The sequence below is a fragment of the Pan paniscus genome, chromosome 2 (assembly GCF_029289425.2).
Source record: "Pan paniscus chromosome 2, NHGRI_mPanPan1-v2.0_pri, whole genome shotgun sequence".
Lineage (NCBI taxonomy): Eukaryota > Metazoa > Chordata > Mammalia > Primates > Hominidae > Pan > Pan paniscus.
In genome coordinates this window covers 153,921,360-153,934,929 of record NC_085926.1, presented here as the reverse complement: position 1 = coordinate 153,934,929, position 13,570 = coordinate 153,921,360, and the positions used below count along the sequence as shown (strand labels likewise).

General features: G+C 39.1%; 1 pseudogene; it reads left to right on the top strand.

Annotated features, from left to right (window-relative positions):
• The first annotated feature begins 8,818 nt into the window (after positions 1-8,818).
• On the top strand, positions 8,819-8,949 carry LOC112439540 (small nucleolar RNA U3; annotated as a pseudogene).
• The last annotated feature ends 4,621 nt before the right edge of the window (positions 8,950-13,570 follow it).

The following is a 13,570-nucleotide window of genomic DNA, read 5'->3' as shown; positions in this document are numbered from 1 at the left end:
CACAGGTTCCACCCTCAGGCTTTCAAAATGATGCTGACAAGTCTTAAAGGAAAGACTGATTCCCAGGGGAATCTCTTCAGAATTTGGTTACATCCAAATAAAAGGACACTCTGGGTGATAGACTACATACACCTCCTTAACAGCCTGAGAATCCCTCTCTTGAGCTGTAAGGGTTTAGTCCATGGCTTTTCTCAGACCTATTTGGAACTATTCCTCCCTCATTTGTGATCTCTCTTTCTTACCAGAAGGCAGCTGTTTCTGAGCAATTCTCTCTTGTTGTCAAGGGCTACCCTTGCACAAAGTATGTTTATCACCAAAGCTGATTTGTCTTAATCCTCTAGTAAAAAAAGAAAAACTGTGCTCAGGCCTATAAAAAATCATTAAAATAGATGATTTTATGTTATATTAATAAGAACAAAAAGCTAGCATTTTTACTGCATTTTACATTTTACAAATTGTTTTCACATACTTTATTATTCCTGTAGGTCAGGAACTAAATTCAGTGTTGATGAGGTTTCTGGTTTGGGCAGCAGCATCTGGTGTCCAGTGCTTTTGTAATTCCCGGGATGATAGTATATTTTACCAGGGCCATGGTGATTACATCTTCCAAATGTAGTAGGACTCATCAGAGATGAGACAAAGCATAGGAAAAATAACACGCATGCTCTTAGGCAGAAGGTCTTTATTGCATGCACGGTGATGGATAATTCACACCTCGTCACACTCTGTGGCTGGTTTTGTTTTGTTCACTTTACAAATGAAGAATCATGAGCTCACAGATGCAGCATATGTTAAAGTGCAGACACCAAAGCTCATATCCTTTCAGAGGCCTAGGGGTAGACAGAAAGGACATGGCCAAGTCCAGGAGCAGGAATTAGAGGTGTGGCTTTTTCACTGTGTGATCCTCTCTCCATCTCTTGGACCTCAGGCCCCTCATCACCAAGTAGGGAGCTTCAGACTAAACAGCTTTTTTTCTTAAGGGTCCTAACAGAGTCAGCAATGTTATGGTTCTGAGTGAGCCATTCCAAGGCTCAGATTCAATGATAGCTTAATAGTGTGCTGCCAGAGCAAGCAGCAGCAAATTGTTTCATTGACTGTCAAGGTGAAATGGTTTTCTCAATAATACTTTGAACCTAATTACCATTTTCACATGACTCTGACTTCAAGGACCCCTGATCGAGGCAAAAAACACCAGATGAATGTCGGTGCAAAAGGCCATGGGTGTTTAATCCCATGTGTCCACTCCAAGACTCCTAGGCCTGAGACTACGAGCTGTATGTTTTTACCTCACTCCCCTAGACACGTTTGATCCTTGTGGTTCTCCAAGGACCCTGGTGAAAGTTAGGCTTCCTTCCAGGAACAATAACACATTCTGTCCAGACTTGTCTTCACCTTCAAGCAAAAGAAAACACCTGAGCTCCTAAAGACTCTGGATCCATATTATTAACGAAGGCTAAGAATATTTAAAGGCTGTTATACGGTTTCCAGGAAAAGCTCAAGCCCCAAATCTACTGCAGATAAACACTGCTGAGTGCTTCTGAGAAACTGGGGCATTACAGCCATCCCAGTGCACTTACAGCTGGATCACAGTCATTTGGTCAGGCACAGTTTGTCAGATGTCATTTGACTTTTATATTTCTCTATGTTACTTGGAATCCTAGGTAATGCTCATGCCATACCAGCAGATGAATAAACACACTAGTCTACTTTGTTTTATTTCCTATGCAGAGCCATCCTACCCAGTCAAGAAATTAACATAACACCTAGTTACATGTATTTAAATTGCTGTTTTTACTTGGCAAACTGTATATTACAGCTGACCCTTAAACAACATGGGTTTGAACTGCATGGATCCACTTTCACGTGGATTTTCTTCTGCCTCTGTCACCCCAAGACAGCAAGACCTCCTCTTCCTCCTCCTCCTCAGCCTACTCAGTGTGACAATGACAAGGATGAAGACCTTTATAATGATTCACTTCAACTTCATACATAGTAAACATATTTTTTCTTCCTTATGATTTTCTTAGTAACATTTTCTTTTCTCTAGCTTACTTTATTGTAAGAATACACTATCTAATATGTATACTAAATATGTGTTCATTGAGTGTTCATGTTATCGGTTAGGCTTCCAGTCAACAGTAGGCTATTAGTAGTTAAGTTTTGGGGGAGTCAAAAGTTATACACAAATTCCCAACTGCACAGGGAGGGGGTCAACACCCCAACCCCCATGTTGTTCAAGAGTCAACTGTGGTTTTTTAGATGTATGTCTCCAACAGTTAAAAAATGTTTACCTATAATATGAATTTTGTGACATTATGACATTATGGCTTGCCTGTATCTTTATTGCGAGAAGGAAAAAAGACTAAAAATAAATCAACTTTCATAAGTGCGTTGTTATTATGATATTCAAGTTATTCATGAGAGGCCTCGGGGTGTGTAAAAAGTAGGCTTTTGGATTTTTTAACACATCAGTACTAATCACTTGTTACAGAAGAGCCCCTGTGTGTCTAAACAGAGAAAGCCCTCAATTATAGCAAAGGAGAAAGACACTCAGACACTGCAGGCATAAAAATCTTTAAACAGCTACCTTGCTGAATTGAGAAAGCCACAGGTTACTACCTCGTCTGCTGCATCTATTTTCAGGAAAACAATTTGACAGCCTGATTAATCTCCTACCTCAATATCAGCTGACTCAAAAACAGCAACTCTTACCATACAGAACCTACAGCATCCTCTTTCTCCTTGGAAGCATCACATGTTACAGAGCTATAGTGTGCTGCGGCTGCAACAAAAATAGTGAAGATGGTAAGCAATTGACTAAAGCTGGAAAACTGTTATAATCACAGCCTTGTAGAGAATAAACATCTATTGTTTAAAAAATTTGAAATAAAGAAAACTGGCCAGCTGTAATTCTCACTTAAAAAATTAAGTATGCCTGCCTGCCTCCAATCTTCCCTTTTAATCTATTCCAACACTGAAAGAAAGTGACCACATCAATCTCCAGACCACTTTTTACATTTTTTACAGTTTATTGAGATATAATTTACATACCACACACCAGACCCATTTAGGATGTGCAATTCAATATTGTTTTAGTATATTTACAGAGTTATGCAATCATCGCTGCAATCTAATTTTAGAACACTTTCATCATCATGAAAAGGAAAATTATGTCCCATTTGTCCCTCACTCCAAGCCTTAGGAAACCACTTACTCTACTTTCTGTCTTGGTAGTTTTGTCCATTCTGGACATTTTATTTAAATGGAATTACACAATATATGGGAGTTTTGTGTCTGGTTTATTGATACAGCATAATAGTTTAAAGTTTATTCATGTTGTAGTATATATTAGTACTTCATTTCAAAAAATCTTTATTGAGATATAATTTATACACCATAAAATTTACCCAATTGAAAAGTACAATTTAATGGGTTTTAGTATACTTAAAGAGTTGCAACTATCACCATGGACTAATTTTGGAATAGAGAATCATTCCCCTTTCTGTCCACTACCACCCCCAGCCCTAGATAACCACTAATCTACTTTTCTGTTGGTAAAGATTTCCTATTCTGGACATTTATATAAATGAAATTATAAAATATGTGGTCATTATACTGGCTTATCTCATTTAACATGGCATTTTCAAAGTTTGTTCATGTTTTAGTACGTATCGGTACCTTCTTCCTTTTTATTGATTTCTTTTTATTGCCAAATAATATTCCATTGTATAGATACACCAGATTTTATTTATCCATTTATCTGTTAATGAAGATTTGGATTGTTTTCACTCTTTGGCTGTTATGAACAATGTTGCTATGAACATTCTTATACATGTATTTGTGTAAACATATGTTTTCAACATTTTGATTTTCATATAAACATATATTCTCCCACATTCAGGAGTAAAATTGGTAAGTCACATGGTAACTCTATGTTTAACATTTTGAGAAACTGCCAAAGTGTTTCCTAAAGTGGCTCCACTATTTTACATTCCCATTAGTAACGTATGAGGGTTCCAATTTCTCTACATCCTTACCACCACTTGTTATTCTCCTGTTTTATTATAACCCTTCTAGTGCTTATAAAGTGGTATCTCATTGTGGTCTTGATTGGCACCTCCCTTACAGCTAATGACTCCGAGAAAGCTATATGCTTTCTGATTTTTTTTTTTTTTTTTGAGATGGAGTCTAGGTTTGTTGCCAGGCTGGAGTGCAGTAACACAATCTCAGCTCACTGCAACCTCCGCCTCCTGGGTTCAAGCGATTCTCCTGCCTCAGCCTCCCGAGTAGCTGGGATTACAGGCATGTGCTACCACACCCAGCTAATTTTTGTTTTTTTTTGTTTTTTGTTTTTTGTTTTTTGTTTTTAGTAGAGACAGGGTTTCACTATGTTACCCAGGATGGTCTCGATCTCCTGACCTCGTGATCCGCCCACCTCGGCCTCCCAAAGTGCTGGGATTACAGGCGTGAGCCACTGCGCCCGGCCGCTATATGCTTTCTTCTAGATGTTTTCAAATTTTAATTCTCACATCTAGGATTATGATCTATTTTGAGTTAATTTTTGTGTGTGACATAAGGTAAAGCCTAACTTCTTTTTTCCTTTTTTTTCCTTTTCTGATAAATAACCAACTGTCTCTGCACCATTGGTTGGAAAAACTATTATTTTCAACATTGAATTGAATTATTGTGGCATCCCTGACAAAAATAAATTGACTGCCAATGTAAGGATTTATAATCTCAATTCTATTCCACTGGTCTATATGTCTATCCTTTTGCCATGTTATGCTGCCTTCATTACTGTAGTTTTGTTGTGATTTTTGAAATCAGGAAATGTAAGTCCTCCAATTTTATTCTTTTTTAAAAGTGTTTAAACAATTCCAGGTCTTTTCCATTTCCATGTGCATTTCAGGATCAACTTGTCAATTTCTGGAAATCCTCAGCCAGCTTAGGAGTCTGACACAGATTGTGTTGAATCTGTAGATCAACACAAGTTGATCTACACAAGTTGATCAACACAAGTTTTGGAAGTGTTGCCATCTTAATATTAAGTTTATATATCAGAAGACTCAGATCATTTGCAAAGGCTCTTCAACTGCCTTAGGTCAAATCCACCCACAATAGGTCTTACAAGGTCCATCTTGATCCAGCCCCTAGTTAAGTAACCAGTTGCCTCTTTGGCAGCACCCCCTCCCATTGCCACCACAAAATACACTATCCGCCATAAACCTGCCTTTGGTTCTTTAAATATGTGATGCTCTCTTTTATCTCCAGGTCTGTCCTCACCCCCATACACTGCACATTCTCTGTGTCAGGGGCTTTCTCCCTTGTGCCCCATCCCTGATTCACTTCTTTTCCTTCACGTCTCAGGTCCCTTTTCACTTTCTCTGAGACTCACATCCTGAGATATGCAGCTCCCCATGGCCTACATGATTTGCCTGCCTTTATTCTTTCATGGTGGACTTTAGTTTATTTGATGGAAAACATCGTTCAAGACTTCGAATTGGTTGAAATGTCTTGATTGAAATGAATATCACTAGTCCCTATTTTAGGCAGTATTAGAAATTTGGGCAGTTTTACAACTATTCTTTTGTCTTTAAACATTTTTATAACTCTTTACAAAATGTTCAGGATTTGGAGAAAATATTTTCCTTCCTTTTTTTCTAGTATTTTCCTCCAATCGGCTGTACCTGTTCACACCTATTGGACCTGTTTATAATGGTTGTTGCAGTTTGAATAATGGCCCCTCAAGGTGTCCATGTCTTCATCTCTGAAACCTGGGAATATGTTATATTCTGTGGCAAAAAGAAAATCTACAGATGTAATTAAGTTAAAGACTTTAAAATGAGGAGATTAACCAGGATTATACAAGTGGGCTCGAAGATGAAATCACAAGTGTCCTTATAGAAGGGAAACAGAGAGAGATACTACAGAGAATAGAAGAAAATGTGAGGAAAGCAGAGTCTGGGATGTTGGCAGCCTCTCCAAACTGGAAAAGGCACGTAGTTGGATTCTCCCCTCATAGCCTCCATACGAAACTAGTTTTACTGACATCTTGACTTTAGCCGAATGAAACTGATTTCAGAAACTGATCTCCAGAGCTGTAAAAGAATAAATTTGTGTTGCTTTAAGCCAATAAATTTGTGGTAATCTGTTACAGCAGCTAAAGGTAATACAATAGTAATGACTTGTAAATAACCTAACATCCAACAAAAGGGGCTAGTTGGAATCAACTTGGATATCCAATAACATGCCAGTAGGAAACAACCTATATGCCCACAGGAAGAAACTGGTTATATAGATTCTGATAAGTTTCAGACGAATAGGTGTGGTTTGGTTTTCTTCATCACCCAGGCTGGAATGCAGTGCCACAATCTAGGCTCACTGCAACCTCCATCTCTCGGGTTCAAGTGATTCTCGTGCCTCAGCCTCCTGAGTAGCTGGAATTACAGGCATGTGCCACCACGCCCAACTAATTTTTGTATTTTTATTAGAGACAGGGTTTCACCATGTTGGCCAGGCTGGTCTTGAACTCTTGACCTCAAGCGATCCTCCTGGCTTGGCTTCCCAAAGTGCTGGGATTACAGGCATGAGCCACAGCACCTGGCCAACAGTAACCTACTTCTAAAAACAAATGGACTGATATAAAAAAAAATTGTGCACCTTAAATATATACAATTAAAAGCAAAACAAAACAAAAAACAAATGGACCTGCATGACCCTTAGGCACTTAGTGAATTCTGTCCAGTGCAACACTGCCATCCAGTGTCAGGCATCACAGCAATGAACTCAGCAAGAAATTTCCTTGAGCTTTGAGCAGGTGTCACTCAGAAATTTCTTGCCACATTTTCCTCTTCACTGGAAATCCCCAATGGAGTAGGGGAGCTACTGGTGATTCTCTTTATCTTTGATTCTTAGAGATAGATGGGGATCTGGGATATCTGTACCTCCCATGGGCAGGTCACTAAATAGAAAAGTCATCTAAGTCACTAAGGAGATTTGTGACCTTGATCATATTGCTAAACTTTTCTGAGCTCCAGCTTCTTCATGTGTAAAGTATAAATAATAGTGAAGTATTTTTACTGCACATGGTTTTTGTAAGGGTTGCTGAACAATGAGACAGTTATACTGTGGAATATAAGATACTTTTATTCTAATAGTACTGTTACCATTGCTAGTAATGTTACTGTTAATTGGTATATTTTGAACTCACAGTTGGAGATGCTGATGTGGATAAATAATCTAAGCACATGGAAAGCTATGTTTATGGTTTTATGAACCACCACATATCATTCCCTTAAAATCCAAGATGTGTAACTGAACATTTTATTGCAGATTGCCTCATTTTCCAATTATTTTACTTAGTTTTACTGATTCTCACCATCTAAATGATCATTTCTAGGCAAGAACTTTGTCTTATGGCACATAAATATAGTAGTAGAGGTTATTATATAGTATTTATAGTACATACAAAAGCTATAAAAATGGGAACCAGTGATTAGAAATACTCATTTTCAACCAATTTACAAGATGGAAATGTTCTCAAAAATATTGTGGAACAAATAGTACAGGAGAAGCTGGATGCATATAAATTAGAAATTAAGAAATCATAGAATCCACTCAGGCTCTTAAAAACTCCAGATCCTTTCCTTGTATTTTCTTATCGTTCCTTTCATTGCTCAAGTTTCTTTTATTGATCTTTCTCCTTTATTATTACAAAAACAATGAAGCCTTTGGCTCACTGAAGATGAAATAAACAAATAAAAAGAATAGCATAAAGAATACTGATTGTCCTATCCACTTATAGCCTCTCAGATCTTTTTTTAATGCATTAAGAAAACCAGGTTGGGTGCGATGGGTTGCTCACAACTTGAATCCAGGAGGCAGAGGTTGCATGAGCTGAGATCGTGCCATTGCACTCCAGCATGGGCAACAGAGTGAAACTCTGTCTCAAAAAAAAAAAGGTAGGTTACTGCTCAACTTGCCAGAAGTGACTTACAATATTTGTGTTAAACACTATTATGATGTGGCAGAATGAGAATTTGTAATAATTCCAAAGTGCACTAAATGCAACTTTATTTTCTACAATTGTCCCCATCTTGCTCCAGCTGGCTCTGACTACAGTCCTGCTGATGGTCATCAAAGTACAGTTGAAATGGTGTTGGGGAGTGTACTTGTCTGTTTTCACACTGCTATAAAGAAATACCTGAGACTGGGTAATTTATAAAGTAAAGAGGCTTAATTGACTCACAGTTCCACATGGCTGTGGAGGCCTCAGGAAACTTACTAACACAACCATGGGGGGATGCTAGGGGGAAGCAAGCACCTTCTTCACAAGATGGCAGAAGAGAGAAGAACAGGGGAAACTGCCACTTATAAAACCATCAGATCTCATGAGAGCTCCTACTCACTATCATGAGAACAGCATACGGGAAACCGCCCCCATGATCCAATCACCTACCTCCCTTGACACGTGGGGCATAGTTGGAGATGAGATTTGAGTGGGGACACAGAGCCAAACCATATCAAGGAGGAACCTTTGATTCTGCTAAAGAAGGGTAACAGCATCTCCTTCTAAATACTGTCTTCAGATAAAGAGTCAATGTAATTCAGATTTATACTCTTCATAACAGTGGTTTCTCTCCTCTTAAGGAACTTCCCCGTCCAATTCTCCCTTCCTCTGAGTCCCATGGAAAGCTTATTACAATGTGGGGAAGAGCCTGTGGTCCATGTGCCACATTCTGTGTCCTTGCTGGCCTCAATTCATTTGGTCATTGTCACAGCTACCATGTTGATAGACATTGACAAGACTGTAGATATCTAGACTATACTTTCAGGGATCATTTCTATAATTTGTTACTAGAGAAGTTTCTCTGAATGTATAGAGCACCGAAGACAAGCATCCCCTCTCTCGCCACTCCTATTCACTCATAAGGGAGAGTTGAACAATGAGAACACATGGACACAAGGAGGGGAACATCCCATACCACGGCCTGTCAGGGGGTAGGGGGCTGGGGAAGGGATAGCATTAGGAGAAATACCTAATGTAAATGACGAGTTGATGGGTGCAGCAAACCAACATGGCACATGTATACCTATGTAAAAAACCACATGTTGTGCACACATACCCCAGAACTTACAGTATAATAATAATAAATTAAAATTAAAATAATTTACTTTTATGAAATTAAAATAATTTACTTTTATAAAAAAGTAAAATAATAGAAACCTCCCCCCCCAAAAAAAGATTGTAGATCTCTAGTCATGACTTCACGTACAAGGCCCCTTCACTCTGTGACCTCCTTTTTCCATGACTGCAGGCTTCTTCTAGCCTACCAGTCCTCTCAGTTTCCATGTTCCTTTCTAATCACACACAGCCTGCAAGTACTTGTGAGTCTCCACTGCACCATGGTTCAGGCCATGGGGAATAGGGGAACTAGTTTAGGCCCATCTATGGAAACACCTCTCTCCAACATCACTTCTGAACCGAGCCCATAGGATGGCACCATGTTCAATAAGGTGCCACAAAAAACCTATGGCTTCCCTCAACTTGTTGCAATCTCTCCAGCGTGGAGAGTCTCTGACAGCCCCAAACCTGTTTGGATGTTTAACCACACTTGCCACATGCTCAACCCTAAGGACATGGAGAACTAGGAAATTCTTACCTGGCCCTCCTCTCTTTCTCAACTTCCCCCCTTTTCCCAGCACCAGGACTTTCTGTTTACTTTCCCTTTCCTTCTGTAAGCAACTTTCCTATGTAATAGACTCTTTCTTACCAACTCCATGAGTGTCTTTGCTCCATGTAGATATCTTTTCCCTTCCTTAGCACTAAAGCCTTCATAATCTGGCCCTTATGCTAGAAGGACTACAGAAGTTTTTTTGTTTTTAATTACCAAGGGGCAAATATATTAGTAATTATTTCAAGAATATCAGTTTCTAATAATAGCAGTAATTAAGTGTTAGGCTCTCTCTCTAGGGTTTGAAGCATGGCTCTACCACTCACTAACTGTCCAGCCTTAGATATGTCACTTAACTATTCTACACTTGAGTATCCTCTTATGTGAAAAAAAATAGATAACAGTGAGCTTGTTATGATGCTTAAATAAGATAAAGCAGGTGTAGCACTCAACATAGTTGCTAGTATACAACGAAGTGCCTAGCTAACATTAGAAATTAGTGGTGTTTCTTTGTCCCTTAGCTACTAAGGTAGTCATTCATTTAAATTATTAAATTTCATGTGCAAAAAAAGAGCACTAAACAAAGAAAGGATGCCCATTATTTTATTTTCTTACAAAACCACAAAATTCTGCCTCCAACTTTTTAGATCCCCTTGCAGAAGATCATTACTGAGATGCCTAACACTGGATGGCAATGTTGCACTGGGCAGACTTCATTAAGACCCTGCAGAGTGGATTCTTCCTTTCTTAAAAAGGGCATAGTTAAATCAACTTAATCAAATGTTAGGTGAAAATTTAGGGTCTGTCACATACACACATATACACAATCTCTCCCTTTTTTTTTTTTTTTTTTTTGAAATCGAATCTCACTCTGTCTCCCAGGCTGAAGTGCAGTGGCACAATCTCGGCTCATTGCAGCCTCCGCCTCCCAGGTTCAAGCAATTCTCCTGCCTCAGCCTCCCAAGTAGATGAGACTACAGGTGCAAGCCACCATACCTGGCTAATTTTTATATTTTTAGTAGAGGCAGGGTTTTGCTAGGTTGGCCAGGCTGATCTTGAACTCCTGACCTTACCTCAGGTGATCCACCCACCTCGGCCTCCCAAAATGCTGGGATTATAGGCATAAGCCACCGCACTTGGCCCACAATCTCTTCAAATCAACCAGAAAATATATCTAAAAAGCTATTTTCACATTTTAAATGGTCTATTTAATACTAAATGTCTTATTAACATTGAAAATGTCTCTTTTAATACTTCAGTAAGTGCCATTGTCAGTACGTAGTTTTCTATATATAACTGTCAAGTGTTTAGTAACAGCTGATTACTGTGGCTTAATAGTCACTTCTGAATGAATCAGAAGCACTTTGAAACCTGGTTAAAGTAATTTATCTGGTTGTTCAAACACAGTTCAGCAAAACAAGCTAAAACACTTACCTGGTTTATAGTCCTGCCCTCTCAATAAACGCTTGCTGAAAAACAAAATGCTATCACACAACTATACCTTGAAACAACTATAACTCTTTAGAAACTACCATTATGGAGAGATTTTGGTCATAAAAGAAATTTTATTAAATTTAGTGAGATACATATAGGAATTCCAATTGTGCTGCAATATTCCTTTCTTCATTGGTTCATTCATTTAAACTACTGTTGAGAGAGATATTAAAAATAAGCCGGATTTGCAACTCCAATGACCCACACCAGAATGCAAAAATTTCCCTTTTCCTCTCAGAGCCTGTCTAAATAATACATATGTGTTTAATTTAACTAAATATCTAAATGATACTTCTAAGATGCTTGGAATATAGTTGCTTTTATAAATATAAGGCACTACCACCCCAGATATTACCAGAGTCTTATCTATAGTGTTAATCTTCACCTTCTACGAAAAAAGAGTTTGCAGGGCAAACATCAGACTAGTCTCTATGCAATTAAGAATGTGTGGAGCTCAAATTAGTGAGACTTCATAGCATTTAGAACCAGAGGCAGAGCTATTCCCTGGAGGGTCTCTGTCTTCAGAATTAACACTGCCTGTTTTGGTTTAGCAAAATCTACATTTGAGGAAGTGGGAACAAAATCCCATCTAACAGACAAAAACTTTCTGAAACTTTGGACTCTTTCAAAGCTAAGCAAATGCTTTCAAAGACAGGACTTGAAAAAAAACACTTTACTGCTCCTCCCTGCCCCCACCCCACCACCCAATGCTGGGACATAGGGGTACTGTCTCCGTGCAGCGAATAAACAAAGGGAAGAATCTAACTGATACTAACTCAAATATGTCTTTTATACTTTATTTCAAATTTCCATAATCAGGGGGAATGCAGAGATTTCTTTCTGCAATGTGCTTTGGTAATACATTTATTTGGTTTGGTTTGGAGTGGGGGAAGAGTGGCTAGTGCTCCTCTCTGAAGAAATTATGAAATCTCTCTTCTACCCATTTTCTCTCATCCCTTTCCCAAATTTATAATTTTTCTTTTCCAAATAAGATTTCATTAATTTTTTACTATAGACACAAACATTAGAGCACCCAATATGCATGCCTTGCAGTGACATAAAAAAATAGCAAATAAATAACAAGGAAGGAACAGGAAAAGCAAAGGTGACAAATCGGATCTCTTGATATTTTTTTCAAAGTGATCAGCTGGGCACAAGTGTTGCTTTATGACTCCCTCCCTACTCACCTCTCCTCAACAGCTCGACTTCCCACCCCACAGCTTACCCCTCTGGTTGCAATTGGATAAAAAATTCTAAAGTTTCTTCCATTAGGAGAATGATTTGTGTATGCGTGTGTGTGCGCTAACTTAAAAAAGACCCAAGCAAATATATGTGGATAATCTTCAGATCTAGGGAAGGAATGAAATTCTTCTGGTTAAGTGAATAAGGTGAGATAAGAATGTTCATTTATTTTAATGGGTAGTATATCCACTTTTCCCTGAAAAACAGGCCCAATTCAATAAAGGAGGAAGTCATCATTAAAAAGAAGTTGAGCAGTTTTTTTGTATATTATCCTGTTTATCATAATAGATATTCTCTGCCTATCCCAAAAAATAAAATAGAAAATGCAAGCAAATAGGGCTGGGTGTGGTGGCTCACACCTGTAATCCCAGCACTTTGGGAGGCTGAGGTAGGCAGATCACAAGGTCAGGAGTTCGACACCAGCCTGGTCAATATGGTAAAACCTCATCTCTACTAAAAATACAAAAATTAGATGGGCATGGTGGTGCGTGCCTGTAGTCCCACCTACTTGGGAGGCTGAGGCAGAAGAATCGCTTGAACCCAGGAGGCAGAGGTTGCGGTAAGCCAAGATCACACTACTGCACTCCAGTCTGGGTGACAGAGCGAGATTCTGTCTCAAAAAGAAAAGAAAGAAAAGAAAAGAAAAGAGAAAAAAAGGAAAGGATAGGAAAGGAAAGAAAGGAAAGGAAATGAGAAGGAAAGAAAGGAAAGGAAAGGAAATGAGAAGAAAAGAAAGAAAACATAAGCAAATTTAGGGTGGCTGGCAAGATGGCCGAATAGGAACAGCTCCAGTCTGCGGCTCCCAGCGAGATCAATGCAGAAGGTGGGTGATTTCTGCATTTCCAACTGGGGTACCCAGCTCATCTCATTGGGACTGGTTAGACAGTGGGTGCAGCCCACGGAGGGCAAGCTGAAGCAGGGTGGGGCATCGCCTCACCCAGGAAGCGCACGGGGTTGGGGAACTCCCTCCTCTAGCCAAGGGAAGCCATGAGGGACTGTGCTGTGAGGAATAGTGCATTCTGGTCCAGATACTACACTTTTCCCACGGTGTTTGCAACCCTCAAACCAGGAGATTCCCTCAGGTGCCTACACCAACAGGGCCCTGGGTTTCAAGCACAAAACTGGGCAGCCATTTAGGCAGACACCAAGTGAGCTGCAGA